This window comes from Silene latifolia, chromosome 9 (genome assembly GCF_048544455.1).
Source record: "Silene latifolia isolate original U9 population chromosome 9, ASM4854445v1, whole genome shotgun sequence".
Classification (NCBI taxonomy): Eukaryota; Viridiplantae; Streptophyta; class Magnoliopsida; order Caryophyllales; family Caryophyllaceae; genus Silene; species Silene latifolia.
Genome location: NC_133534.1, coordinates 119,375,210 through 119,382,395, shown reverse-complemented (window position 1 = coordinate 119,382,395; position 7,186 = coordinate 119,375,210). Strand labels below are relative to the sequence as shown.

Below are 7,186 nucleotides of genomic sequence, written 5' to 3'. Positions count from 1 at the left end.
TAAAATTTGTGATTTATACGGATAAAGCCAGGAAATTTTTTGCATGTAATATATTCTGGTCCTAAAATATATTTAGGTCATTTTGATGATTTATGGTAATTTTTGCACATTTAAAATAATGTTTAGTGATTTTATTACATTTTAGTGAGTAAAATGGTATTTAAAATGCTAAAATTAGCTAGCCTTAGTTTCTGACCTTGAAATTTTTATATGGCCTCACATGCATATTTTACTTGTTGTATTTAAAATTTCGTATAAATTTGATTTATTTTGCATAATTTATGATTTTTATGTGATAAAAATAAAATAAATGAAGGTAAAATGGTTAAAAATAGTTAAACTTCGAAACAGGCCATGAAAATTTAGTATGTTGTCACATGCATGTTTTATTCACTTGATGGGTGATGTCGTCGGGTCACATCCAATCAAACACATTTATAATACTCAACATACAACTAGTTAGTGGTAAGTCGAGGTCGATCCATGGGACGGTGGTTACTCGAATTATTCAATCTAATTATGGTTGTGCTTGGGGTTGTCACAATTATAATGGGTTGATGATTCTAATCTAATAAAAGCAATAAACAAGCAACAAAAGGAAAGATGCAAAGAAATGATTAAAAGTGCTAGGATATCATGGGTTCATAAGGGATTCATGGGAGTTGATCATACAAACATGTTTCCTACTAGATGCAAGCAATTATTGTTGTGATGAATCGAGTTGGTTTATATCTTACAATCCTAGGAAGGTTTGGGTCCCGGAGCCGAATCGATTAGATTGTACAACACCTACAAGTCGACTTAATCCTCCCTATCTAACTATATGCATGGTCTAATGAGACTCGAGTTGGTTTATGTCTTACAAGTCTCATTGAAAAGATAAGTGATGGTTGTAAATGCAAGGATTCATAGGCTTAGCATTTCATCAAATATAACATGTGCATAGGTTGACATCACAACAAGCAAGCAAATTAATTATATGAACATATTAGATTAAGCATGAATCAATCCCCATGTTGGTTTCCCTAATTGCCCATTAATCCTAGCTAAGAGACTACTCACTCATTATCAAGTTTAGCATGCTAACAAGGTTGTCAATCATATTAACAAGGCCAAACATGATGAACAAGTAAGAAAGATTAACAATAATTAAAACAAGGATTAAGAGAATTATACCTATGGAGATTCCAAAATAATAATGCAAAGAATAATTGAAGAACTTGATGATAGATGGAAGGTTGTCAATCTCCCAATAAACCCAATAATCTTCTAATTACCCAATAATAAACTTGAATTACACAATAATAAACTTGAACAATAATTAAGGGAAGATTAATGTGTAATTTGTGGAAAGATTAAATGATAATCTATTCTAATCTACTCCTAATCTAATCTAAGGAAGGATTGATTTAACCTAATGAAAACTTGATGGTTTGATTATTACAAATAGGGTATATATAGTAGATCATCATTAGGTTAAGAAAGGGTAAAATAGTAATTTAACAATGCTAATTGTTGGGTAGGGAATCGCCGGTCTCAAGAGATACTCCGGTCTCCTTTTCGCCGGTCTTTGAAAAATATGCGCATCCTTCATAGAACAAGAAGAACACGAAAGTTGCTGTAAGGGAATCCCAGCGGATTTGTCTCGGGAAGGGCGAAGTTGGGTATTCTTGGACGGGTATCCAGCTGGGGAAGATGGGCGGATTGGGGACGTTTTGGACGGGCGTCCCATGGGGAAAGACGCGCGGATTGTACCACCTGGACAGGCGTCTTGTAGACAATCTGCTCGGATTGTCTTACAGCTTCGTTCCTTCTTCTTTTCTTCCTTTTTCTTCATAGAATCTTTGAGCATTTCCCCGGGGATGCAAGGATCTTTTTGATCGGTCCGTTTCGTGTTCACAATTGAATAGATGTTGTCGTTGGGTCACGTCCGAATCAAAACACAATTTATAGCTTCACAAACAACTCTACAATTAGTAAAGAGGCAAGTAAAGGTCGGATTCCAAGGGACGGGAATTGAGATGAGATTTCTATTGAAACTAGCGGTGTCTTAGGGGTGTCACAATTTGGGTTGATGTAGAAGGTCAGTAACTAAATAGCAATGAAAATAAATAAGCAAGATGAATTAAAAGGGTTGTAAACAATTGATAAAAAACACTAGGGTGTCATGGGGTCATAGGGGAATCATGGGAATTGATCATACAAACATGTTCTCAAATTATAAGCAAGCAATTATTGTTGTGATGGATTGAGTTGGGTTATATCTTACAATCCTTGGAAAGTTTGGGTCCCGGAGCCGAATCGATTAGATTGTACACCACCTGCAAGTCGACTTAATCTTCCCTACTGAACAACATGCATGGTCTAATGAGATTCGAGTTGGTTTATGTCTTACAAATCTCATTGAAAAGATAAGTGATGGATAAAAAATGAAAGGATTCATAGGTGCACATTTCATCAAACATAATATGTGCATGAGTTGAGATCAAAACAAGCAAGCAAATAAACCATGAAAGCATATTAATTTAAGCATGAATCATTCCCCATGTTGGTTTCCCCTAATTACCCATTAACCCTAGATAGGTCACTACTCACTCATTATCATGTTGATCATGCTAGCAAAGTTGTCAATCATACCAAAAAAAGGAAACATGATGAATAAATGAAAGTAATTAACAATAATTAAAAAGGGATTAAGAGAATTATACCTACTTATGATTCCAATAATAAAGCAAAGAATGAAAGAAGTACTTGATGCTTGATTGAGAGGTTGTCAATCTCCCAATAATAACCCAAATAATCTTCAATTACCCAAAATAAAGGTTGAACAAAACAGAGATTAAGGAAATAAAACTTGTATTAAAACTTGATTAATTGTTGATTACAATATTAAAGAGAGATTTGATTGATATTAACTAATCTAATAATTGATAAGAAGAACATCCTCTTCTAATTAGACTAATGGGGTATTTATAGTGGAAATTAGGTGGATGCATTAGGATTAACTAAGGGCTAAACTAGTAATTACACTTTTTAGATTGAGCAGGGAGAAGCCGGTATTTTTCGAAGGAACGGCTTCTTTCTTTGATGCATGAAGAGACGAATTCATGCTGGGCTAGAATCCGGGCGTATTGGTGTCGGGATGGGCGGATTGTAGCAGGGCAAGACGGGCGTCTTCGAGGGAATCCGGGCGGATTCTGGTGGCTGCTTACCCGGGCGTCTTTGAAGGAAGACGCACGGATTGTGCTGTGGAGGACGGGCAGATTCATGGCAATCCGCTCGGATTGTAGCTCAGCATCGTTTCTTCTTCTTTTCTTCCCTTTTCTTCATAAAATCCTTGGGGATTTCCTTGGGGATGCAAGGATCCTTTCTTCAACATTGCTCATCTACTATAATATGTACAAAGGCCTTCTAATCTTGTCTCTCCTTGATGCTTGGTCATTGAATTCAATCAATTTAGTCTCGTTTTGCCATGAAAATGCAAGATTTGCACTCCTTTCCTACCAAGGGATCAAAATCTCAAATAATATGCAAAACAAAGAACTAAAGACAATAAATGACCCAAATATGCACTAAAAAGCATGGGAACAAGGCTAATTCGGGGGCTAAATATGCGCTAATTATGGTCACATCAAATATCCCCAAACCTAACCTTTGCTCGTCCCGAGTAATGAGGTGACAAAGACCAGGACCATTATTTAAACTAACCTAATAACATAGGCTTTGCCTTTATGAATTCAAAAATCGACTCAAAGGTTGAATATTTTGTGCTTGGTTTTGATTTTTGTTGAAAGAGGAGTGATTGATTTGTTGTAAAAAGGATGTTTTGATTTGATTTTGGTGAATGTTGTTGAGGAATCTTGTTTTTGTGATGGAGAGGATGAGGGTTTTGAGCTTATGAGTAGTGTTATGAATGAAGGAATGAAGAAATGAATGTGGGAGGGGGTTTATAAAACCCGCAAAATTTGAACTGCAGGGGCAAGACGGGCGGATTCTGCTCGGGACGCCCGGATTTGGCCTGTTCTGGGTTGGGAAAAACTCGCCTAAAGACGGGCGTCTTTCAGTGAAGACGCTCGGATTTGCAAACACGGGACTGGCGTCTTCTACAGAAGACGGGCGGATTCTTTCACAGGGATTTTTCTTGTTTTCCTCAGCTAAGAAGACGGGCGGGCGTCTTCTTTTCAAGACGGGCGGATTTTTGAAGACGGGCGGATTCGAATGCAGGACGCCCGGATTCGTTGACAGTCAAAAATATTTCAAAAGTTCAGCTTAGACGGACGGGCGTCTTCTACCCAATATGCCCGGATTTCCTAAAGACGGGCGGATTCTCTTGAATCCGCTCGGATTCGACCCCTTTGTACCCGGATTCAGTTTCATCCGTGTACTTTGCCAATCCCTTGCCATTTTTCCATTCTTCTTCATATCTCGTGTTCTTCATTGTGGGGGCACTACTAAGGCATGGATAGCCTAGGCAATTGCCATCCCTACACTAAGCTAAAGCACTACACATTAATTGAAATTATTAGTCCCTCCCTCACTTCTCTCAAACATGATAATTATCTTGATCAAAGTATAAAAATCCAAAAATAACAAAAATGCAATATAAGAATTGAAATGCAAGTTAGAGAGTTAGAAATATTTACAAATGGTGGTTTAGGGAGGACTCCACCAAACTCTCATTCTTGATGAGATGTCAAGGGGGCATGTTCAAGGTGTTGTTGATGTTGCTCAACACCTTGAAAAAGTAATCAAAAGCATGTTCATTATCATGATAGAGGTCTTCAATAGACCTTGGCCCTTGTTGTCGGTCTTGATCGATGGCATTACCAATGTAGGGATTAAAAATCCCTTCAAATTCCTCATCCCAAAGACCACATACTTCATTAAGTTGATCATTGAAAATCTCTTGATTTGATGGAGACAACTTTCCCATTTCCTTTTCTTGGCTAGTAAGGCCATCTTCTTCATTGCTTGTCTTTGATGAGCTTTGCAAGCTCTCTTTGTCACAATTCACTTGCTCTTTGAATGGAGCATCTTCAATTTTCTTCTTCCATTGGAGTTCCGACTCCTTCCTTTCATCCTTCCGACTATAATGATCGATCATAAAACACGGTTCATGTAAATGGGGAGCTCTCATAGTCTTGTCAAGATTAAAAGTGATACTCTCATCTCCCACTTCTAGAGTGAGCTCACCATGTTTCACATCAATCACCGCACCCGCAGTGTGTAAGAAGGGTCTTCCTAGAATGATTGGAATGTTGGAATCTTCCTCCATATCAACAATGACAAAGTCCACCGGGATGAAAAACTTCCCAATTCGTACGGGGACATCTTCCCATATCCCTAATGGTGTCTTCGTCGATCTATCGGCCATTTGGAGTGTGATATTAGTGCATTTAAGTTCTCCCATCCCCAACCTTTTACTCACCGAGTACGGCATAACACTCACACTAGCCCCTAGATCACATAAGGCTTTGTTGATCGTGGTGTTGCCAATGGTACACGGTATTGAGAAGCTTCCCGGATCCTTTAGTTTCGGAGGTGAACTCCCTTGAAGTATTGCACTGCTCACCTTAGTGAAGGCGATAGTCTCAAGTTTCCGGATCGACTTCTTCTTTGTGAGGATGTCTTTCATGTATTTCGCATAGGCCGGCACGTGATTGATTAATTCCGTGAAAGGAATTGAGACTTCCAAATTCTTCACAATTTCCATAAACTTTCCAAGTTGGTCATCAAATTTGGGCTTGGCTTGACGACTTGGAAAAGTAAGTCTAATCACAATGGGCTCCTTCTCCTTAACCTTCTCTTCATTTTTCTTTGAAATTTCTTCTTTTGATGATTCTCCATCTTTGGAGTTTTGCACAATTTCTTCCTTATCACTTGCTTCCACAACATCATCCTCAACTTGCTTCTTCGGTGCTTCATACCTTGTACCACTTCTCAAGTGAATGGCACTAACTGTTTCATGTCTTGGGGGATTACATTGAGGTGGTAATTGCCCCTTTTGTCTTTGTGAGGTTGAAGATGCTAGTTGAGTCAATTGGGTTTCCAACATCTTGGTGTGAGCTATAATGTTGTTGATGGTGGTTTCCTTTGCTTGACTATCTTTTTGCATTTCAGTGAAAAATTCTTGTTGATTCTTTTGCATTTGGAGGACCGATTTTTGAACATCAAAACCTTGGTCATTTTGGTGATTGTATGGATTTTGGTTTTGGTAACCTTGGTTTTGGTTGTAAAAGGGTCTTTGATTTTGGTTTCTCATGGGAGGTGGAGTAAATGTTGTTTGAGGGTTTTAAAAATTTTGGCTTTTGTATGAGAGATTTGGATGGAATTTGTTGTTTTCATTGTAATAATTGGAATAAGGGGTACCACTCTTGTATGCTTGGAAAGCATTCACTTGTTCATTTGTTCCCCTACATTCACTTTTGTCATGTCCCAAAGTTCCACAATTCTCACATATCTCACTTGGGATTGATGAGGATGCCGTCATGGCATTAACATGATGCTTTGGTGATTTTGAGGCTTCTTCAAGTCTAGCCATAGCTTGTTCAAACTTCAAATTGATTGTGCCAATGTGAGCACTAAGTTGAGCACCCAATTGAGTAACGGAGTTCACTTCATGCGTTCCTCCTCTAGTAGCCTTGCGAGGTCTACTATATTGTGAGTTATGGACCGCCATTTCCTCAATATTGTTCCATGTTTGATTGTCATCAACTTCGGTGAACATTCCATTTGATCCCATGTTGAGAATGTTCCTTGAATCTTCATATAGACCGTTCCAAAATTGTTGTACCAAGAACCACTCGCTAAGTCCATGGTGAGGACATGAGCGACAAATTCCCTTGAACCGCTCCCAAGTTTCATACAAAGATTCTTCATCCCTTTGCTTAAAACCCGTAATTTGAGCTCTTAGCATGTTAGTCTTTTCCGGTGGGTAGAACTTTTTGTAGAAAGCTAGAGCCAACTTCTTCCAAGAATCTATTCCGAGAGTGGCCTTATCAAGGCCCTTCAACCATTGTTTCGCGGTGCCGCTTAGAGAAAAAGGAAATAAGACCCATCGAATTTGGTCTTGAGTCACACCGGTTTGAGAAATCGCATCACAATAGTCACAAAAGGTTTCCATATGAGAATGAGGGTCTTCACTAGGCATCTCCCCAAATTGGCTCCTTTCGACTAATTGGATAAA

General features: G+C 38.6%; 1 non-coding gene across 1 annotated transcript; it reads left to right on the top strand.

The window, feature by feature from the left end:
• The first annotated feature begins 6,809 nt into the window (after positions 1–6,809).
• Positions 6,810–6,916, top strand: LOC141603092 (small nucleolar RNA R71). The gene has a single exon (XR_012524987.1). It is a non-coding gene; the product is annotated as a small nucleolar RNA R71 (small nucleolar RNA).
• The last annotated feature ends 270 nt before the right edge of the window (positions 6,917–7,186 follow it).